Source organism: Eptatretus burgeri, chromosome 1, assembly GCF_056783735.1.
Source record: "Eptatretus burgeri isolate ZD-2024b chromosome 1, Ebu_testis_v1, whole genome shotgun sequence".
In the NCBI taxonomy this organism is placed as follows: Eukaryota; Metazoa; Chordata; class Myxini; order Myxiniformes; family Myxinidae; genus Eptatretus; species Eptatretus burgeri.
Genome location: NC_140961.1, coordinates 35928933 through 35953064, shown reverse-complemented (window position 1 = coordinate 35953064; position 24132 = coordinate 35928933). Strand labels below are relative to the sequence as shown.

At 46.7% G+C, this 24132-nt stretch overlaps 2 long non-coding RNA genes across 2 annotated transcripts in view; both read left to right on the top strand.

Annotated features, from left to right (window-relative positions):
- Positions 1–7158, top strand: part of LOC147034237 (uncharacterized) — a 9486-nt gene extending 2328 nt beyond the window's left edge. The window contains exons 2-5 of the long non-coding RNA XR_015057591.1: positions 3924–4091; positions 4776–4883; positions 5592–5812; positions 7046–7158. This is a non-coding gene — a long non-coding RNA (uncharacterized LOC147034237). The remainder of the gene's footprint in view (positions 1–3923; positions 4092–4775; positions 4884–5591; positions 5813–7045) is intronic.
- A 1801-nt stretch (positions 7159–8959) lies between these two features.
- LOC147034236 (uncharacterized) lies at positions 8960–24101 on the top strand. The gene is made up of 2 exons (XR_015057611.1): positions 8960–9252; positions 23980–24101. It is a non-coding gene; the product is annotated as an uncharacterized LOC147034236 (long non-coding RNA).
- Positions 24102–24132: the final 31 nt, after the last annotated feature.

The following is a 24132-nucleotide window of genomic DNA, read 5'->3' as shown; positions in this document are numbered from 1 at the left end:
CTCAGAATAATGATAACAGCATATTAATCATTGCACAATAATTGGCAGTACACAATAATAGCACAATAATTGAATAAAAAGAATAACGTGATACAATGACCATTGTCTGTCATCCAATAACGACCTATATATTGTCTGTCAACCAGACAGGACACGGTGCTATGAGGTCACGAAAGACGTCACAATTAATGTTTTTTAATTATTAATTTTTTTTTTTGCACGATTGACATCACAATTCTTCTTCTTCGTTTGGTATGACATCACAATCGACACTGGGGACCTGGGTATGTGCCTTTTCAAAGTTTTATGTCGTTCTTCCTCATCCATTTTGGCTGTTTCCCAAGTGTCTCCCAAGGTTTGAAAGCTGTTTTTTCCCAAGGTTTGAATTAATTAATTAATCACAAGGTTTGATTATTATGTAATTACGTAATCCCAAGGTTTGATTATTATTCAAATTATTAATTAATCCCAATGTTTGAATTTTCACAAGGGAAACAGCTGTTTCCCAAGGGTTTGAAAGCTGTTTTTTTTCCCAAGGTTGGAATTAATCGTTGTGCTTGGTAGACATTTGTGAATACATTGAGAGAGGGGGGGAGAGAGAGGGGAGAGAGAGCGGGACAGAGGGGGTGAGAGAGAGGGGGGACAGAGGGTGTGAGAGGGGGAGGGGAGAGAGATGGGCGAGAGGAGGGGGGAGAAAGGGGGGCAAAGAGAGGAGAGAGAGAAAGGTGAGAGGGGGGCAAGAGAAGGGAGAGAGAAGGGCAAGAGAGAGGAGGGGGAAGAGAGGAGGGGGGGCAAGAGAGGGGAGGGAAAGGGGGAGTGAGAGAGGAGGGGGTACAGAGGAGGGGGGAGAAAGGGGGGGAGAGAGAGTGGGCGTCACAATTCTTCTTCATTTGATATAACGTCACAATTGATGCTGGCGACCTGATACTGCAGGCACGAAGCTGCACATACTGGCACACACCTACGGGCCCGCCCCTACGGGCCCGCACTAGTCTATCTATAATTCCAGCAATCTGTGTGTGCGTTTGCGTGTGTGTCTGTCTGCGACCGCCGGTCCAATCTGATTGAAACTTGCCAGGAATATTGCTGGGGCCCCACAGATGTGCCTTTTCGAGGTTTGATGTCAATTGGATGAGGGGTTCCCAAGTTACGCAAAAGACTATGGGTGAAGGAAGGATACGGATATACAAACTTTTCCACTGATGTTGTTGTCGTTGAACTATGGGTAATATAATCGAGGCAGTGGCGTACCTAAGGTATAGCAGAGGTATGGCACATGCCCTGGGTGCCACTTGAAGGGGGGGGGGGATGCCACTGAGCAGGACTCGGTCTCTGTCAAGAATGGAATCGTGAAGTTGAAAGACGTCAGAGACGAAAGAAACGAATGGCTGATGAGAACTTGAGAGCCGCTGGGTTACCAGCGAAGGAGGAAATTGAAACAGTCATGAAGGGAACACTCGACCGTCTTCACAGAGAAATGGACGAAAGGTTCGCTCGTTTGCCCGACACCGACACCAAGTTTGGGTTCCTTCTCGATATCGAGGGACTGTGTTACGGCGCTGACAGTAACGATCTGAAAAGGGTGTGAAAATTTGGGCGAATTGTGCAGCTCTGATGTTGATGGACAGCAGCTATATGAAGCAATTTTGGATTGCAGAATGTTGCTATCAAGAGCTGAAGAGAGTTGAGGTGTAAAACTGCGCTGAGGGTGGAAAAGGAGGCCTATGTGTGAGGAATCTGTGAAGGGGTAGAGCATCACCTGTGGTCAATGGATTCTCGTCCTGCTTACAGGGGAATTCGCGCATTGCGTTCATCCAAGCCCATCCCTCAGTGTACTGCATTTAGAGCAGAGGGTGGGAGGCTCTTGACAGAGGAGTCCGAAGTGGAGGCCCGCTGGGCAGCTTATTTTGAGCAGCTGTACCAGGTGGATTCACCAGCTGTTAAGTTGGACATCAATGATGTTACTATCTCTATTGCGAACCCTCCAATCAACTGTGATCCACCTTCATTTGTGGAAACACAGGCTGCGGTGAACCGGTTGAAATGGGGGTAAAGCTCCTGGGATCTGTGGCATCCATGCTGAACTTCTTAAGGTTAGTGGAAATGCTGCACTCGTTTCGTTGCATGCAGTTCTGTGATCTGTCTGGAACACAGACATTATCCCAACAGACTGGAAGAAGGGCCTTATTGTCCCTCTCTGGAAGGGGAATTGGGATCACAAGACTGCAACAGCTTCCGAGGGGTGACGCTTCTCTCATTGCTGGGCAAGGGCATTGCTTGGATAATTCTTGATAGGATTCGCCACCATCTGCTTGAGCACCAGCACCCAGAGCAGTCGAGCTTTACCCCAAGGATGTCAACGATTGACCATATCCTTGCTCTTCGGGTCCTCACCGAACACAGACAAGAGTTTTGGCAGGGGCTGCTTGCAGCCTCTGTTAATCTCCATAAAGCGTTTGATTCAGTGAATTGGGATGCCCTCTGGAGGATTCTTGGTCTTCGTGGGTACCACCAAAACTGATCAATCTGATTTCTCAACTATACTCTGGTACTGAGAGATCTGTGAAGTGTGGTGATACCATCTCTGACATTTCCGATTGTAACTGAAATTTGTCAGGGGTGTGTAATGGCCCCCACACTTTTCAGCACTTTTCGGAAAAGGAATCAATAAAGATCATCGATGTGGTAATGTACCTCAGGCCTTTATCAGACAAGCATGTTCCATATGAGGATGTCTACACATTACCTGAGCAGAGGAGTTAAATGATTCACCATTGAATATGCATATGGCCATTCCTGTAAGTTAGGGAAATGTGAGAAATGTGGCAGAGAGACCCGTGTGTATGTGTTGAGAGTTATAACAAGTCATTCACCTTGACCTTAAAGTTGACTAAAACTTTCAGTAAGTCCAGTTATCCTGTGTGTGGAAAACAAGGAAAAACAAGGACAAATGTGTCCACGAGCAGCGTCCTAAAGATTTTGTTGGCTAAAAAAAAAATAAAAAATTTCACTTTTTAAAAAAAACAACAACAACAACTTCCGATATTTCGTCACGTGCTTTGATTAAGCCATTAGCGAAACGCGTCATAATGTCTACGTATTTACAATATATCGTGTATTTACGAAATAAATAATGTATTTACGAAATTACAATACGATAAATGGAATAATCTTTAAATTGGAACGTGAACTTTTCGAAACTTTAAAGCAAATGTCCGAATATATTTAAAAGTTCATGATAGACGCTCTCAAAAGGCACCGTCTATGTGAGGATGTGTAGATGTGCTCAGTATTTAAGAAGATCCGGATCTTGTATATACAAGAGCCGAGTCCTCGAGATTCAGGTTTTGTCTTCACAAGAAAAAGAAGAGAACAATGCCGAGCTCTCTATGAGCAGCGTTCGTGACACGAGATGCTGCTAAAAAGAGCTGTGAATGTTTTTTTTTTTTAATCAATCAGTTTATTTCTGTAAAAATTGCCCTCCGAGGTACCATGCACATTTTTTCATGTCTAAAACATGACACAGGCATCCTGTCATGTGCCCAGGAAAGAGAGGACAAATAGTCAGTGGACTTGTGCATATATCTCAAGTTAACTTGGAGTTACCAGACTTTCATTCGGCCATTGACAGTGAGATGATTCTGGAGAGAGAACCTGAGTTTCAACAGAAGTCATTGCCACTGCAACATTGACTGCAGCTCATACCGTTGATTGTTTCGTGATTTGAAGGTCACTCCATCATGGAGCTTGAATTTTGATTGACACGTGATTTATCAGAACAAACATTGATCATGAAAAGTAGCTTTGTTTTTATTCTTGAATGTTTTCAATACACTGTTGAAGTGGAACGAAGTGAAGGTCAACATGTATTGATTCCCACATTTGTACTGCACTCACATCTTTATTATTTCTTTTTTTTCCAGGGAAGTTGTTTTTGTGCCAAAACACATGAGCCGAAAAATTTCAATCCAGAGAATGTGTCACCAAAAAAAAAAGCTTTCTTGCCTTGGGTTTCTGAGAAATTGTTTTCGAAGAAAAAATCCAGAGGCAAAAGATCAAAAAACGGCTCCAGAAAAGCCCAAGAGCAAAAGGTCAGTCTTGTTTATTAAGACTTGTAATTGTTGATTTAATTTGTGGAATTCTGGTGAAGCTTAAGGTTCACATTGTGGGGGGGTTGATGGTCTCTGCCTTTACTTCCTCTTCTCCAATGTTACTCCCTCTGCTCTCTAAGTTCTCCGACCCGTCTCAGCATCTCCAGGATGCGTATGTTCTTCCAGACTCCCCATCCCGGTTAAACTTCCAAATTCCAGGCTGACTGCACACCTTAACTCCTTTCTACATCATTTCTCCCATCCATGGAATCACCCTCCAGAGGCCGTTCTTTCTCACTCTTCTCTCCATGGTTTCAAGCAGGCAGCGGACAGTCACCTCATGTCATGCCCCAACCTCATACATGATCTCGATTTCCCCCATTAACCCTTTCTCACCCAATCCTCTCCTCTTACTTGCTGATTTCAGTGTTTCAAACCCCCTCCCCGTCCCCGCCCACCCCCCGCCTCCCCTCCTCGCCTCCCCTCCTCACTCTCTTATTCTCTTACTCTCTTTCCTTTCCTGTTTGTTTATTTCCCTGATGGTTTCATTGCTCATCCCTATATATGTGCCTGATTGTTGCCCCACTACTCCACTGTCAATTTAACCTTGCTTTCCATGAGCTTACTTTTGTTGAGAGAATAACAAAAATGTACACAATGACTGCCACCTTTTTCACTTTTCAGGAAAATGTTTCGATGTTTCTTCAAGAAGAAACCAAAAATGAAGAAAATGGTGTACAACGACATTGTTGACGAGATCCGTGGTGAAGTTGTTGATGACGACGGCGATGTGTAAGTGATGCTGCACTGACACTTTTTGCCTGAAAAGTGTGACATAAATGAACAGGTTTAGTAATGCTGAATGAATGTCAAAACATTATTCCGACATTGATTCAACATTACCTGACATTAACTGCATTCCTCCATCTAGTTCTTGGGTTCCCAACCTCGGGGTCGCGACTCCAACTGGGGTCGCAAAGCACTTTTCGTGGGGTCTCGGAATCGTCTAAAAACTTTTTTTTTAAATGCTATGTTTTTATGAAAAGTATGTAAATCTGTGATCTATACACAGCGCTTGCCACATTCTTGACATTGCCAAGAATTACTTTCTCATTACAACATTTAGTTCTGGAAATAGAAACTAAGGTGGGTTTTCCCGCTCTAATTCGGCTGATCGGTGGATGATATTTCCTCGTCAGCCAGCTAGCGCATGCGCGTTACAGTATGTTCGCAATTTTAAACCCCAAGTCCGAAGAGCAGGCCCAGTTCAACCTGTAACCGCGCATTGCTCTGTTAAAACCAGATGGTGAACAGTGTTGGGCCAAAAGCGATAATCCGATAAGACAATTATCGAAGTTAACTTTTTTTTATCGGAAGTTAACTTCCATTTGTCGTAATCGGACCAGTTAACTTCCGATAACTCAATTTTTTTCGTCCGATAATGTCCGTTAATTTTTTGTCCAATAACATTTTTATCGTTTTACTTTTTGCCACCATCAGGTAACATCACCATCAGAACGATGAGATCCGACGCCACCATGATTTAGGAAATAGAACACAACGAGTCAACTTCCTGCGAGATTAAACTTGCACAAGAGGCGGAGCCTCTTGTGTTGATGAGAGGCTTGACATCAAGTTGTTCACATCATCTTTACAACGCCACAATTGCGACAACTACATCATCTCTACTTCTGCCGACCATTGGAATACCTGCATGCGAAGTGTGTTTGAATTTTCTGGATTATTACTGGATACCACTCAGTGCCTCTATTATTCATTTTATGTCATTTCTTATTGAAGAAGAGCCTTCTTGAACATTTCGTTTCTATACTATACCCAAACTTGAAAGTTGTTACTTTTTGTGAAGGAATATGGCCGGCGCGTCGCGCGAACGACCTTACAATGACAAATTCATTGAGCTAGGTTTCTATTATGTGACAGAGCGTGGAGTCCAGAAACCTCAGTGCGTCATTTGTTATGAAATACTTTCGAGTGAATCCATGAAACATAACAAGTTACAATGGCATCTGTTATCAAAACATGCAGCATACAAACATAGAGAGCACTCATTTTTCGAATGGAAGTTAACCGCCCTTAGGAATTCCCGCTTGGATAAAGAAGGTAAATGTCATCAGACCAATGCACGTGCTGTGGAAGCATCCTATTGTGTTTCATTGCTCATTGCAAAAGCTAAAAAGCCACACACTATTGGCGAGGAACTGATAATGCCATGTGCCAATAAAATGGTTTCTCTCATGATCGGAGAAGACATGGTTAGTAAACTCACGATCATACCTCTTTCGAATAACACTGTTCATCGTAGAATTCCCGTACCCTCCCAGCATCACTACTGTCCCGCACCTTCCAAGCATTCCTCGCCCCGTCGCTTTCCTTACTCCTTTCCTTATTCCTGTACAATGCCAACAGCTCCTTCTCCCCTGTCTGTAGCTGTGTGGCCCTCAAACATTCAACGAGTCAGGCGGAGGCAACGGCATTCAATCTGGCAGTGGCTAATGACGGGAAGCTGTGGATCTGGCAGTGGCTTCTACAGCATGATGGTCTAGGTTTTCGAAATACGGTTTGCATCAGCTTTGAATGTGATCTCAAACAAAGCAGGTTTTTCCTGCAATAGCTGAATCGGTTCATGCTCTGCATGTTCTTCAGTCCAGTAGTTTGCTGTTTGGTTTGGGAAGGAAGCATGAGGCAGTGCTGCATTCTGATTGGCTTAGTGGGAAGTCTCGTAAGATTTTTAGTCGTGGGAAGTTTGTGAAGTCTTGTCGTGAGGGCATCCGCACTAACTGACGATACGACTGCATTAGCAATAATCACGACCAGCCTCTCTCCATTATTTAATTAATCCTTCTGAAAGATTAAAGTGTGCGTAGATTTTATTGAGACTCCCTTTACAAATGCACTTTTAAAGACAAAATAAAAATATAATCTTCTTTCCATAGGTATTTGGCAAAGCGTCGACGTTCCAAAGGCCTGCAAAAACTTGCCTTATTGAAAAGGAAAAGAAGAAAGACAAAAAGCTGCTTTTGAAGAGAAATGAAAAGGCAAGGTCTTTATTTTAATATGCAGATTCTTCCACTACTGGTCTTGTCTTTTCAATATTAAGAATGAAGAATCTTACGAGAATTGACTCTGGCTTTATATCCTTGCTTATGTGTGCGTGCATGCTTGTATAACAATGCATGCACTCGAGGAAATTATTCAATGTTCCAATTTCTTTATTTTCTTTTTTTTCTACTCTTTTTTTTTTATTTTTATTTTTTAAACAAATTTTTCATTACTTTTAAGACTAAAAATAATTGTTGTAAAACAGGATAAATGTGGAATGAAAATGTTTAAAATCAATGTCTTGTTCAATGTTCAATCAAAATGTTCAAAATCAATGTTATTGTAATGTCTTGTCATTGCAATTATGTGCCGCACCTCAGCTTTTCCTTTTCGTCCATTGATGACATTGTCTTGGAGGAACTTGTGCATATATCTATCACATGCAGGACAAGTATATCTTCGAAGATAATAAATTTCAGTGTGTGTATGTCCGTCCGTCCGTCCTTCTCTCCAAAACTCCAAAATCATGAAACCCAGCGGCCCAAAACTTTGCATGCATCCGAAGGGAACTCTAAGGTAGTACGTGAGTGAAAATTGGGTGTTTGGGTTCAATTAAACACCCGTTTTGAAGATAATTTATGGGGTGCTCATCATGAAAAACCAAAATAAGCCTCACCAAGATGGCGGCACACTGTAAATATATGGTCTATTTCGAGTTAAATTTCCTGTAAAATATGTGGCCAAGATTTTTGGCTTTTCACACTTCCTAATATTTTGCTTTCTATGACTGATATGGCTGAGCGGAGAACGCATTGATTATTTTTAGATCCTCATGGAGGATCTCTAAGTCTGACTCGCGTTGTTGTTCTTGTGGACTTTTTTGTTTCACAGCCTACAGTTTTCATCGAAACTTCCTGAAACTTGGCATATATATATATATATATATATATATATATATATATATATATATATATATATATATATATATATATATATATATATATATATATATATATATATATACACACACACACCCCGTGCAGACAGTGACCATCTCCGATTTTGAAAATTCCTCCGAGAAAAAAAGTTGTGACGTAAAAATATCTCTGCTAATGGAAATCGCCAAAAAACTATCTCCGAAACTAGGCAAGCTTTTTGAATTCTGTTCGCGCGAATCGAACAGGGCATTAGCTGAGATGAATTACCGCACATATGATACATCACTATGATGTCATATCAATTTTTCTGATTTCATTCCTGTTTTTGACATTTTTTGTTTCACAACACAGTTTTCATCGGATCTTCGTGAAACTTGCCATGTATATGCAGAAAGCCCACGCACAGGCAGTAACCATCTCCGATTTTGGAAATTCTTCCTATAAAAAAAGTTGACGTCATAATATCGCCGCGAATGGCAATCGCCTATACCATTATCGACTAGGCAAGCTGTTTGAATTTTGTTTGCGGGAATCAAGCCGGGCATTAGCACAGATAATAATTTATCACAAACCTGATGCATCACAATGATGTCATATTCGTTTTTATGACGTCATCATTAAGAGGACGAGGATCTTCGCTCATTTGAGCTTGTTATCTTAAGTTTGTCATGCTTTTGTGTTTGTTTGAGTTTTCTTCTACTTTGGTCGTATTCACATCTTGACTAATGGCTGAGGTGGTGTATTATCATTTTTACTGCTGGCTTCAAAATTTAGAAATCGTGAAAATTAAGCTCTTCATCTGTGCTGACCTGATGATGATAATTCATACAACGCTATTGTTGTCAAAACCTCTGTCTTTATTTGACACCATATTTGAAAAATAATGTGCTTTTTATATTGGCTTATTTGTTGTTGAAAACAGTGCAATGTGTTATGAAGTTTTCACTGATAATACTGAGGAATGACATTGTTTTATCTCCACCAACAAAACACAGGAGGGCAGAGGACATCTTCATGTTCAGCTCCAAAATATTCTGGAGGACTGGTCGCTCTCGGAAAATCGTGGTTTTCAAAGGGAATGTTGGATGTGGAAAAAGCGGTCTCCTCCATTATTTTTCAAGACTTGCGAAGCAAGTAGCGACAGGTCTGGGCTATCACATCAGGTATGTTTCAGCAAAATATAGGAACCAGGACTGTCGTTATAAATTTAAATTTCCAATTGTTGACGTTTCCGAAAGTGTATCAGATTTGTGATAATCACACATTTGACCAAAATATATCACATAGGACTTTCAAAATGTTCAAAAAGGAGGAACTTTCAATCATCTGAGACAAACTAAGGATTTTGGGAGGTTTTTTTCAACATTTAATTGGAAAAAAAAATTCTCATTATGCAGAGAGTACAGTATTTGAAATATACAAACATTGGCATTTCTTGAGCAAACAGAAGTATCTCATCCTTGAAAACTTCTCCCTTTACATTGTTAACTTGTCTCAACTCGAACGGCACTTGGGAAAGCGCATACCTCTGTCAGGCTGAACAGTTTACGTTTTGCATCCCACTAATAGACTGGATCGAGATCCGGATTCGGATCTTCATGAAAATCAAAACAATTTAATCCTTGTCACACATTCAACCTGTCCCCCAAGTTTTGTCAGAATCTGTCCGTAACTTTTTGAGATATCCTGCTCACAAAGAGACAAACAAACAAGCAAGAAAGATGTTGTGCCCAGCACGATATTTGCGAAATCCAAATTATCAATATGCTTCAACGTTTTAATTGGTAAACCAATTCATTGACCCAATATGCAAATTCTGTTCCACCTTGCAGAGTACCCAGCCTCTTGGTAGGTCGAGATTGCACATTAATTGCTGAAAAAAGTATCTTCTGTATAGAGCCAGAAGACTCAATTGATTTTTTTGTGGTGTGCGTCTAACCGGTCGACGTGTCTTGAGGGTCTTTGTGGTCCAAAGGATCAATCGGGGTATATAAGGGTCGAAAGGACTAAAATTTATTTTCCAATAGCAGATTGGGTCTGAGTGTAGGTCTTTGGGTCAAGAGATCTAAGCAGTCGAAAGGGTGTAAGTGTATTCGGGGTCTTAAGGGATCTAAAGTGCATGAATGGATCTAAAGGGTGAATGGGTCCATCCATCCATTGGGACCATACTTGGTGTAGAGCATTGGTGCTGCCGAAGCAGTCTCCTTGGCTATTGGACACAATCATGGACGGGTTGCCACCCCAACACAAGATACCAGCAAGCTGGCACTCATTTTGCTGACCTCGGAAGGATGACAGGCAGAGTCAACCCTACCTGGTATTAATTCAACAGCCGAGTGGGATTTGAACTCGGCATCCTAGGATCTCAAGCCCACCACCCTAACCATTAAGGCATTAAGCCAACATAAGGCATCAAATGGGTCAAAGTGGTTTAAAAGGTCCAAACGGTCTAAAAGGTCAAAGTGGTCTCCACTGTATGCTCCAACAGTAGCTACAGCTCTAACGTGGTCCATGGTGTTTGAAGAGTCTTTGGGTTCAAAAATTTCTCAAAGGTCGAAAGGGTCTCGGGCTCTATTGGTTTCTATATGGTCGACATGATTTTAAGGGTTGAAGAGTTCAAACAGGGTTGATAGTAACTACAAGGTCTTAGGGGTCCTAAGGGTTTAAAGGGTCTAAGGGTCAAAGGGTCTCAGTGCTCTAAAAGGGTGTAAATGTTTTTAGGCATCTAAAGGGTCTTCAAGGGCCTAAACATGACCCAGGTGGTTGTGTTTTGTGAAGATCGGAGTAAAAATTTGACATGCAAACAGACTGACATAATAACAGACCAGACTAACCGATATACTGTACTTGAAAATTTTTGATTTTGCAAGTAACAAACGAAAACGGCACTCTGTAGAGCACATCCCTCTGCCAGGCTGTACAGTTTACGCATTGTATCCCATTGATCGACCGGATCTGCACCGGACTTTAACCAAAATCTAATCGCCTTGTTCTTGTCACCTAAACAAACTATTCATCCACCAAGTTTTGTCATCCGTCCACAACGTTTGGAGATATCGTGCTGTTTTTTTATTTTTGGCCCAGTATCTCTATGCTGAAGAATCATTAAAAAATTCCCATATCCAGATCTCGATCAGGATCGTCACATAAATCAAATCTATTCCTCCTTGTTACACACCCAACTTGTCGACCATGGTTCATCTAAATCCGTCCATGACTTATTGAGATATCCTGCTCACAGACAAACAAATCAGGGTGAAAACTTCATATCATAAGCTTCTGTTCCTCGACATTAATATTTTATCTTCTTGTTTCAATGGATTCTGTTCCCAATATTGTATTGAAAGCTGGTACATATTGTTATGGCTGTGGAAATTTGCAATACACCAGAAAGGTCCTCAGGTTAGATATATCGATAAGTTCATGTGTAGTTAGTCCACACCCATTGTTTAGAGGGAATATGTGTGATTCATCCGGGCTGCGATGCTTTGAGTAAGCCATTTTTCTTTCTCTATCGTTATTTTGGACCAATAAGCCCGCCAACAACTCAAACACCACCACCTTCGCCTCTTTACCTCCACAACTCCATCCCGCAAACATCGCTTCACCGCCATTCCCAAACGACGCCCGCCAACAACCAAACCACCACATCAAACCCCCCACCACCTTCGCCTTTCTCCTCCCACAACCATCAACCACACTACCAGTCAACACCGAACGTCGTGCTGTCCAGGGCCCGTTCGGTGATTCTTGCCGAACGCGTCAAGCCACGAGTGCACATGGATCCTTTCGGGAGAGGAGAAGCGGATCAGGAAGGCTTCACGCCCCTTTTTTTCCATCCAATGACTGAGCATCGGGTGGCATGGCCCCACCTCCGAACCCGCTGTGAATGCGTTCCTTTTAGGAGAGGAAATCAGATCAGGAGAGGCTCATGCCCCTTTTTGCCCGACCAATGGCTGAGCGTCGGGTGGCGTGGCCCCGCCTCCAAGCACGTTTTGATCCGCGAATCTGCATACAAGCTCCTCCCCCGGTCCATAAAGATGCGAGCACAACACAGCTCGGGTGGGCAGAAAGGGGTGCAGAAAGTGTGCAGAAAGTGGCGCGAGTCGGAAGTCGTGGAGTTTGAGTCGTGTGTTTGCGGGGATCGGACGGCGAAGGGGACGGAGCTCGGAGTGGAGGTCGAGGGACGAGTCGCGGAGTGGAGCAGGGACGCGGAAGAGGACTCTGGCGTGAATTCGCCGGAGTCGGTGCGGTCCCGAGACTCCGCTAGCGGGACGGAGCGTCCGCCATTCCCCTCTCCCGACCCCGAGCATCAACAATCCCCCCCCCCCCCATCCACGCTGAAATAGCACCGGTAACCCCGTCCGTTCCCCAACCCAACCGTGGTGCCGACCAACACGTGCCTGCGCAACGCACGCCAAAGGAGCTCACCCACCATACCAGGGGCTCGGAGTCAGGCGCGTTATGCGAACATTGCGGCTAGCCCGCCATCGCGCTACGAGGGCGCGGGTAAGACCCCTTCGGTCTCGTGGACCTGGCCGATCACCCAGGTCCCACGTTCATTTGGTCCACAGACCTTTCTGCCTCCTTGCCTGTGAGGGTGGCTTGTATTTTCTTTGCTTTTGATGTAAATGTGTGTGTGTGTGGCGACAGTCTATTAAGTAAACCCGTATAAGTGCTTGTACATTGCTTTATTCGGTTTTAACTCTGCGTTGTGTTCTTGCTATAACTGTAAATACGTGCTTGTCTGAGAGTGAATTAAAAGTGCTTGTCAAACTGTTTCCCATTTCATTGGGTCCTTTCCTTTGTTTGAAAGTTCCATCTTGCATCACGGAAGGGATTGGTCATGGGCGTAGACACCCAATAAATAATCTGAACCATCGAGGTCGACGATAACTCCGATCGGTTATCCCTGCAGCACGGAACGAGCCGCTTAAGCGGTTCGTGTCCGGAGTCGACCTGCGGCGTGGTACAATTCCTCGGTACGCTACCCGCGCGAGTACTTGGGTATATCGACATTTGGCGATTCACCCTATTTCGCGCAGGTGGAATGCGGACTGGGTTGTGGTGAGGTTAAATTCGCAACACTGGTGTACAGGAGTGTGGGATTCGAATCCACCCCGGTCTCCAACTAAATTCAGGGATCGTACCAGGGGTGTGCGAAGCAACCCCCCCCCCTGTTCCCCCCAAATTACGAGCAATCTAAATTAATCCCTTACGAGAAATAAGATGGAGTTTCAAGGCGAGCGGGTGCCGGGGGTAGAAATGAATATGTGTAGTAATGTAGAATCCATGGCCCGGGATGGTTCTTTTTATAACTCCACCGCTAATTACAATCCATGGGGGAGCTCACCCTCATATTCTGAGCACGGACTTTGCCGGCAAACGGAGTCACAAGATGGCGGCACGGCCGCACTTCAGTGCGGCACGCGGCGTGAGCGGGCCGCAATTAATGGCGCTACGAACGGCACGACACAAGGCGAGCGCTCCCAACAACTGTTTCAAACTACGGGGTCATGGCAGGCGAGGCAGGGCGACGGCAGTACATTGCAGATTGAATTGGACGAGGCACAGGAACGAATTCGGGGGTTGGAAAAGGACTTAACCAATGCAGACTGGGTTCATGAGGATTATGTGCACACGGAAGTACAACGATTGGCCGATGCACAGGAGCAAATTCAGGAGCTGGAAGAGGACTTAGCCAGCACAGTCGAGAAGCTACATAAGGAAACGACGTTAGTACATTGGTTGCGTGGGTTTTTGCTACAAAAGGCGAGTGAACAGAATAAAAGGAAAGAGGAAGAGCAAATTGGTATCTCCCAGGATAGGAACAGCTTAGAGCAGGGGTCGGGAACGTTTTTGACTCAGAGAGCCATTAAAGCAAAATATTTGGAAATCTATTTCAGTGAGAGCCATATAATATATATTTAAGACGGAATTCAACTAAATGTTAGTATAATAAGCCTCTGAATTTATTCTTTTAAATAATGTTGTTATAATACTCACCATTAATGGGACTTCTGGTGCTGCATGGATTTGCTGATGGCTTTGTAGTCTGGTTGGTACTTGGTGAGGTTAAGCTTCATGCAAGCGTTGAGGCTTTCATCCGTTAGACGTGATCGTAGGTTGGACTTGATGTTTTTAAGATGTGAGAATGACTGCTCACATGCATACGTAGATCCAAACAAGGTCAATACAGCAATACTCACACGCTGCAGTGTGAGGTATGTGACAGGAAGCGCGTTCCAAGTTTTGATAATCAGCTCGTCTTCGGGTTGAAGTTTTTTCATTTCTGTCCACATGTGCTTGCTCGCCAACTCTGCTTTCTGTCGTGTGATTCTTTCCAAATCTTCATTCAGTGACTTGAACTTATTCACCCACATGTCTGAGGCCTTCAGGTCAGCCACTTCTGCTTCAAAATCTCTGACGGAGGCACCAGGAATGTAACTCAGGTCGGCTGTGTTCAGTGAACACTCGTTTGGATGGGTGATGAACTTAAAAAGACGAGTGTGCTCACGAAATTCTCCAAAGCATGCTTTGAATGACTGTAGGAGACTGGATGTGAAGCCAGCTAACTGGTGGAGATCAAAGTTTTGAGTGGGCTCACTTGCTGTGCATGCATCTTTAAATTGTCTCAGTTTTTCAAAATGTAGTGAACGACCTGTTTCAAGATCCATGATAAAGAGCTCCAGCTTGTTTTCAAAAGCAAACACGGCTTGTTGAAGGGATAACACTGTATTTCCAATGCCTTGCATTTTCACGTTGAGCTCGTTCAGATGTTCAGTCAAATCCACGAGATAGTAAAACTTGAGGAGCCACTCAGTTTCGGCTAGCTCAGGATGCTCAATCCCTTTCATTTCAAGGAAAGTCCGGATTTCGTTCAGGCAAGCCGCAAAACGGCTAAGCACCTTCCCTCTTGACAACCAATGCACATTGCTGTGCAAAAGCAGACCGTGATAGTTATCTCCAACTTCATCCAGCAGTGTTTTAAACTGGCGAGCATTTAAGGCTCGGGCAACAATAAAGTTGATCACACGAATGACCAGCGACATCACTTCGCCAAGCTGCCCATCACACATCTGAGCACAAAGTGCCTCCTGGTGTAGAATGCAATGGAAACTTAGGATGGGTCTATTTTCATGTTCACGGAGAAGCGCCACAAATCCTTTGTTTTTCCCCACCATACACGGAGCACCATCAGTACACACCGAGATAAGTTTATCCATTCGTAGATTTTTTTCTTGAGCGAACTCCATGAAAGACTTGAATAAATACTCACCTCTTGTGGACCCTTTTATTGGCAGAACAGCAAGACTTTCTTCGCGCAGTGTATCACCAGCAGCATATCTTGCAATCACACTGAACTGCGACAAATGGCTTACGTCTGTTGACTCATCCAAAGCCAGGGAAAAGAACGGCGCTGTATTTATGTCCTTCACTTGCGTTTCCTCCACTTGGTTTGCCATCATGATGGTACGATCATGAACAGCTCTTGCCGACAGAGGCATGTCTTGTATCCCTTTGATTATCTTGTCTTTGTTCAGAAGATCATCAAAAAGTTCATTGGCGACATCCAGCATGAACGTTTTAGCATCCTCGCCATCTGTGAATGGTTTTCCGTTCCTCACTATTGCTAAAGATCCAGCAAAGTGAGCGGAATTATAGTCACCTTGCCGGGTCCATACGCGGAGTTGCTGCTGGCTGGCTTGCACCCTGCTCAGTAGCTCTTGGCACGCTTTCTTTCTGCTGTCTCCCGCAGGGTATTTTGATGCAAAGGTAGCATGGCGTGTGTCGAAGTGCCGCTTTATATTCGACCGTTTCATCGATGCAATTTTGTCATTGCAAATTAGACACACCACAGAACCTGCTCTCTCCACAAAGGCGAAGTCTTCGGCCCATTCGTCCTGAAATGTACGATACTCCTCTTTTTTTCTTTTCGCCATCTTCTTCGTCGAAGGGTTAGCTTTGAGCAAATGAGAGAGAGGGAGATGTTGACCCAAGTGAGTCTGGCTGGCCTGCGCACGGGCTGACATACTCGAGAGGTGCGGCACGGCCGGCCGACTCTGGGATGCTGTCGCCTCAGCGGTGGCGCGTGATTGGTCGAGATGAATTCCGTGACGCGTCTCGGCGGCGGCACGTCATTGGAGGAACCGAAATCACGAGTCGCCTCAGCGGTGGCGCGTGATTGGTCGAGATGAATTCCGTGACGCGTCTCGGCGGCGGCACGTCATTGGAGGAACCGAAATCACGAGTCGCCTCAGCGGTGGCGCGTGATTGGTCGAGATGAATTCCGTGACGTGTCTCGGCGGCGGCACGTCATTGGAGGAACCGAAATCACGAGTCGCCTCAGCGGTGGCGCGTGATTGGTCGAGATGAATTCCGCTACGCGTGTCGGCGGCGGCACGTCATTGGAGGAATCTAAATCACTACTCGCGTCGGCCGCATGACTGGACAAAACAAAAACCGCTTCAGACAATTCGGAGGTGTTTTTTCTTCTCTCCTTCTGCCAAGTTCAGCCCTGCACGTGAATGAAGCACGACACCATTCAAACTCTAGGTAAAGCTTCTGCGAGAAATATTGAGCTTTCCAAGTTTCAAACTCCAATTTTATCTGCGAGCCAGATGCAATCATCAAAAGAGCCATACCTGGCTCGCGAGCCACACGTTCCCGACCCCTGGCTTGGAGGAAGAATGGAAAACCGAGCTTGAAAACAAATAAAAGGAGCACGATTTGGAAGTAAAACTACTCATGGAAAAAATATTGGAGGGGGAAAGGCGGTTCAAAGAACTAGAGGGGAGAGTGAGGGAAATACAGTTGGAAGAGAAAAAATGTGAACACGATGGGGAGTTGGAACAATTGAAGGAAGTGATAAGAACAGGCAATCAGGAAAGAGAAAGCCAAGAACGGAAGATAAAAAGAGGAAAGGACGGAGGAATTGCTGGAAAAGTCAGAACAGTTCGAATAACTGCAGGGAGAAATGAGGGAGGAAGGAGAAAGGAAAACAAAGCTAGAAAAGGAAAAACGCAAACAAGATGGGGAATTGGAACTACTGAAGCGAGAGGTAAAGGCAAGCCAGTTTAAAAGAGAAATCCTGGAAGAGGAGATAAGAATGGGAAAGGAATGGCAGCAAAAACTAAAGGAATACAGAAAAAAAAAGGGACGAATTGAGGAGGGAAGCAGTGGAAAAAAAGGGATGAAATGAGTGAAGAAGCATGCAAATTGAGGGAGGAATTAGAAAAAAAAAAACTTCTGAGATACTGAAACACGAAAACAAAGAAAGAGGATTACAAAACGAACTGAAGGTGTTAAAAGAGGAAAGGAAGAGAACGGAAAATGAAACGTTGAGGAACCACACTGTACAGATCAAACAGTTTGAAGCCAAAGCAAGGTTGGAGTACGAGGAGAAAGTGAAGGAGCAAGGAATGAGACGGGAGAAAGAAATCAGCCAATTGAAGGAAATACGAGATTGCAGAATGAGGAACAAGAGAGACAGTGGAATAAAAAAGAAAAAGAGTATGAACTTGAAACTGAACGACAAAAGGAAAAAAAACAGGTTGGAGTGTGTCGAGATGAGAAAGGAATTTTAAAAGAAAGCTTCTGAGTTACACGAAGACAAAGAAAGGGAACTACAAAACGAGTTGAGGATGATGAGGGAAGAACAACTGAAGCAGGAAGGAGAAATGAGGCGATTGAAGGGCACAACGAGATTGGAGAGGGAAGAACGAGAGGAACAATGGCATAGAAAACAAAAAGAACATGAAGCCGAGGTTGACCAATTGGAAGAAAAGGCAAGGCTGGAGTGCGAGGAGATAGACAAAGAACAGCGAATGAAACACAAAAGGGAAATTAACCAAATGAAGCAAACCATGAAACTGGAGAAGGAAGGACAGGAGAGGAAACAAGGAAGAGTAGTGAGAGAACAGCGAATGAAACACAGGAAGGAAATGAGCCAATTGAAAGAAACGATGAGATTGGAGAATGAAGAGCAGGAGAAACTGTGGGGTAGAAAACAAGAACAACGTGAGTTTGAAATTTAACAACTAAAACGGAGAGCAAGATTGGAGTCAGCAGAGATTGAGGAGCTCCGGAGGGAGAACGAACAGCTAATGGGGCTCAGAGAGGAAAAACGACTCAGATGGGAAGGAAAAAGGAGCCAGAAAGAAACAGAAAAAATAGAGGAGAGACTGCACGATAAGGACGGGGTTGGGGATGAACACACACACGGAGGTAGTGGAGGACGATGGGGGCGAGATGGCAGAACGTGTGGGGACCCGGTGCGAGCAGCTGGATGGCCTCCTTCGGGAACGGAGAGAGACGCTATGCTCCCTTGAAGCTGATCTTGACCAGGTGGGTCCGGTTGAGGGGGCGAGTGCTGTGGACGAGTGCACAGAGAGCTTGGGGGATATAGAGGCCCCGGAAACCCTTGGGGTGGCACGAATCCCCAGTGTGGTCCTGGTGTGTGTGTTTGCAAGTGTGGCGAAATGTGTGCTGCAATGCGCACATAGCGTGGGAGCAAGGGCGTGTGTGAGAGCGACCGGGTGGGCGACAGAGAACCCGTGTATGGATGAGACCCTGGGTATGAGTGACACTCTGTGTGTGAGTGGTGTGGTGGCAAGTGTGCCGAAGTGCGTGCCTCCCAGCACGCCGTGTGTGGATGAGGCACCGTGTGTGGAAGGAGCCACGTGTGCAAGTGGAAGGCCGTGTGTGAATGGAACCACGTGTGCAAGGGAAATGGCATGCGTGAGTGAACGGCCGAGTGCAAGGGAGACCGTGTGTGTGAGAGAGCGGTATGTAAGGGAGATGACGGTGGGCATGAGCGAACATGCAGCCACGTCTCCCGGTGTGAATGTAATGGAATGGAGTGTCAGCGTCGTGACAAGCAGGTGTGCGTGCGTCGAATGACGACGGCGACAGATAAGGGACAGAGGCCGGGTCGCGGCCGTAGCTGTAGTGGGGACCGTGCCGGGTTTGCACGGCAGTGTGTGCGAGGTTCGTCCTGTGCAGCGCACGAGACCGTCGCGTGCGCACTTGCGGGAGTGAAACCCGGTCCGGAAACGCCAGTGGTGGATGTTGCCGATCCCGCGGACGGACAAAGGTTAGGCTGCATTTCGGATTTGGACCGGATGGGTTCTCCACGCGAGCTTGTGCTAAGCTCCGACGGGCAGAGCACATGTGTTCGTGTGGGGAACCCCTCGAAACGCGAGGCTTGTTTTTTTTGAATGCGCAGGGTGACGTCATGGCTGCACGTGGGGTTGGAATCCAGCAGGAGGGTGAATCCCTGCCGGATGGTACCGTCCAAGAGGGACGAGGTGCGCGAACAGCTGCCATGACGGCAAGGTGCAAGGAGCGCAGGCTGCGAGTTGCCGCGCTGGTGAAGCGCAGTTGAAAAAAATTTAAAAAAGAAGTCTTGCTTTCAGGTGAATAGGATTCCCAGGCAGGAGGTGAGAGACCCCCCCCCCCTGTCCTGGGCACAGGATAACACTAGTTCGGGGGAAGGGTGAGTGATAGTTTGACCGGCTTCATGGGGCAGGGGTACGTCCTCATGGGGCCCGTGGAATGGTTAGTTGGAGGGATTTTTGGTCAGATTTAAGAGGGAAATGGAAAATGATTATTTAAGGACAGAGACAGACTTGTGGATGTGTAGAGGAGACGCAGCTTAGCTACGTCGATTAAAAGGAAGGTGCTATATTGAAAGGGATGACGAGGGAGCACGAGATAATTAGGGGATGTAGTTAGCAGGATGGCAGGATTCAGCGATGTGTGAGTTGAAGTGTGGAAAGGGAAATGTACATGTTGAGTGTATGGAGCGAATGTGGAATGCATGGTGCGATGAGTGATTGAGGGGAGGAGTGACTCCCGCCCAAGGGACCCCGGGGTCAGTGTAGAGTGAGTTAGCTGGGTTAGACAAATTGAAAAATGGAGGTCGTTTTGTTGTTGGTGGGGAAGTAGGCTCAATACCCATTTGGAGGGGTGCAGGAGCCCTGTTGACGGGTTGGGAGCGTGGCTGCGAAAGGTGAGAATCGCTGAGTGGGTACCCCGGGCACCGGGGTGGTAGGCCAAGGGCCCATGGGGGGCCAGGATAGCGTGGTGGTCACGGGTGCGCCCGCATGGTGCGGAGGCCCGGGGCGCCATTGGCCGCGTGGGCAGTGTCGTGGGCACGGGTGACCCTCGGAAAGGGGCCCGGGGCACCAGCCTGCCACGTGAGCATTTCAGGGGAGTCGCCAGAGAGGGCACTCCCCGGTGTTTAGGGAGCTGGCAGGCTCGGAGCCAGTGTGGTGCCCGGGGGTGCCATTGTTAGAGAATCGGCAGAGTTCCTGCCAAGGGAGCCACGCGTCCCAGTCGTGAGACAGTGTGAGGGCACGGGAAGAAAACTCTAGGGCATGGCCCGGAATTTGCAAGGACACCAACACAGGCGACGGGAATCTGGGTTGTTCGAACCAATAGTTTAAGCGAGAGGCGCTTGTTGAAAGCCCCAGGGTAGTTTAAGAGTTAATGGTTAAGGTAGATAGGAAGTGTCTACTCCGCATCATCCATCCCTTCGTTCTCGTTGTGGGCCGCTGGACCCACTTTGGGTAAAGATCGCTGAACTCCGAGGAGGCCATCCTGAGGCTTGAGTTGGGCCTCGGCACAGGACGCTAGCTCTCCCTTATTCCCCTCCAGGAAGGGAACGTAGGGATTGGGAGTAGGCTCGGAGACGATAGGTTAGCCGGACAGAGACGATAAAGGGGGTTAGGGGACGAGTTGTAGTAGTGGGGAAGTGAAAATAAAAACAAAAAAAATAAGTTGGGGCTAAATTGGGTTTTGACAAATTAAGGGGGTGGGTATGGACAGATACAGGCAAAGGCGATAGGTTGGGAGGGAGACAGTCAGGTAGGTCAGAGCCCGCCTTCTGAGTGGCCAGCACCACCACACTTCCTCCACCAACCTCCATCTCAAGGCAAGGTGTCGGCCAACTTCATCGGCTGGCTGTTACTGCAAGGCCTGGCCGACCGGATCGTCTGTCAGCTGTTTACTACAAGGCCTGTGACGGTCACTTCGCCTGCCGGCTGTGTTTGCTACAGCGGCCTTGCCATGCCTTGCCTGCCTGCCTTTGCCTTGGCCCATGCCTGCTGCCCTCGTTCATTTTTTCCCCTGTTCTGTTTTGCATTCCCCCCCCCCCCTTTGGTTCATTACCATGTGCGCCAGGATCATTGCGCAAGCCGCGAGGGCTGCCCTGTTGGCAGCTGCAACACGGGCCTGCAGTGGCGGCCCGTGCACCTTGTTTGCGTCCATCCGTCCATCCATTCATCCATCCATCCATCCATCCGTTGTGTTCATTGCGTGTGCCACTTGAGCTGGCACAGAGACTGCGTTGCGCAGCTCATGCGCCGTTGCGTTCATTGCGTGTGCCACTTGAGCTGGCACGGAGACTGCGTTTGCGCAGCTCATGCGCCGTTATGTTCACTGCGTCCATGTTAAAAGGGGAAGGTTTTGGACTGCGTGTGTGCAGCCAGCCACATTCCCTGTCACCTGCATTACTTGAGCCAAAGACTGCATGCGAGCAGCCTGGCTCCCTGCTAACTTTTCTCTTTGCAGAGTCCATTGATCCTGGGCCATGGAATAGTGTAAATTATAAGGTCAAGTTGTGTATTGTAAATATGAGTGCGCCCCCGGCATGTGTGTCTTCGCGCCGGCAATTTCTTTAAGTCGTCCGTATGAGTGGGTTTGTTTAGTTCGTTACTCAGCCCGTAGGTTATTTATTTTGGGGACACGAATACACTGAATGTCGCATTCAGGGATCCGAAGGTAAACCGTACGAGGGGAGAACTACACATGATGGCACACGAAAATTCGACGACTCGGGACGAGTCTGTAAAAAGGGGAGGGGGTAGTGTTACGGCTGTGGAAATTTGCAATACACCAGAAAGGTCCTCAGGTTAGATATATCGATAAATTCATGTGTAGTTAGTTCACACCCGTTGTTTAGAGGGAATATGTGTGATTCATCCGGGCTGCGACGCTTTGAGTTAGCCATTTTTTTCTCTCTGTCGTTATTTTGGACCAATAAGCCCGCCAACAACTCAAACACCACCACCTTCGCCTCTTTACCTCCACAACTCCATCCCGCAAACATCGCTTCACCGCCATTCCCAAACGACGCCCGCCAACAACCAAACCACCACAGCAAACCCCCACCACCTTCGCCTTTCTCCTTCCACAACCATCAACTACACCACCAGTCAACACCGAATGTCGTGCTGTCCAGGGCCCGTTCGGTGATTCTTGCCGAACATGTCAAGCCACGAGTGCACATGGATCCTTTCGGGAGAGGAGAAGCGGATCAAGAAAGCTTCATGCCCCTTTTTTCCATCCAATGACTGAGTATCGGGTGGCATGGCCCCGCCTCCGAACCCGCTGTGAATGCGTTCCTTTTAGGAGAGGAAATCTGATCAGGAGAGGATCACGCACCTTTTTGCCCGACCAATGGCTGAGCGTCGGGTGGCGTGGCCCCGCCTCCAAGCGCGTTTTGATCCGTGAATCTGCATACAAGCTCCTCCCCCGGTCTTTAAAGACACAAGCACAACGCAGCTCAGGTGGGCAGAAAGGGGTGCAAAAAGTGTGCAGAAAGTGGCGCTAGTCAGAAGTTGTGGAGTTTGAGTCGTGTGTTTGCAGGGATCGGAGTGGAGGTCGAGGGACGAGTCGCGGAGTGGAGCAGGGACGCGGAAGAGGACTGAGGGGCGAGAGTTTGCCGGAGTCGGTGCGGTCCCGAGACCCTGCTCGCGGGACGGAGCATCCGCCATTCCCCTCTCCCGACCCCGAGCATCAACAATTTCCCCCCCCCCCCCCATCCGCGCTGAGATAGCGCCAGTAACCCTGTCCGTTCCCCAACCTAACCGTGGTGCCGACCAACACATGCCTGAGCAACGCACGCCAAAGGAGCTCACCGACCATACTTGGGGCACGGAGTCAGGCGCTTTATGCGGACATTGCGGCTAGCCCGCCATCGTGCCACGAGGGCGCGAGTAAGACCCCTTCGGTCTCGTGGACCTGGCTGATCACCAAGGTCCCATGTTAATTTGGTCCACGGACCTGTCTGCCTCCTTGCCTGTGAGGGTGGCTTATATTTTGTTTGCTTTTGGTGTAAATGTGTGTGTGTGGCGCCAGTCTAAGTAAACCCGTATAAGTGCTTGTACATTGCTTTATTCGGTTTTAACTCTGCGTTGTGTTCTTGCTATAACTGTAAATACGTGCTTGTGTGAGTGTGAATTAAAAGTGCTTGTCAAACTGTTTCCCGTTTCGTTGCGTCCTTTCCTTTGTTTTAAAGTTCCATCTTGCATCACGGAAGGGATTGGTAGTGGGTGTAGACACCCAATAAATAATCTGAACTGTCAAGGTCGACGATGACTCCGCTCGGTTATACCTGCAGCACGGAACGAGCCGCTTAAGCGGTTCGTGTCCGGAGTCGACGTGCGGCGTGACAACACTTTGTCTGTGCAAAGATGCACAGCCCGGCACCGACAATTCCTCGGTACGCGACCCGCGCGAGTACTTGGGTATATCGACATTTGGCGATTCACCCTATTTCGCGCGGGTAGAATGCAGACTGGGTTGTGGTGAGGTTAAACCCCCACCTGTGGCTGGCTCCTTGGCGGTAGTTCCAAGAGGGTCACGACTGAATTGTCCGTTTCGGTGGGCGACGCGTCGCGATTTGAGTTACGTGGCCGATCGCACGCCGGACGGGCCAAAATTCGCAACAATATGATGGATGGAGGCTCGATTAATGTTGTGTGGTTTTTAAAAAAAAATAATTTTGGAAGTTGACAATTTATAGCTTTTTCAAGTTAATCAAAAATATGCATTCACAATTCCCATTTCTGTGTGGTTTGTTTCTCGTCCGCTGTTTGAAACAGGATAAAATCGCTTGAGCTCGTGGAGAACTCCAACATGCTGATGGAAATGCACAATTTGTTGGCACATAATGAGCGCTTCTTCATCACCTGAAGAGATTTCGTGCTTGCATTGAAGGTTGAGGTATGATGCACACCTTTTGATTCTGCTCCTGA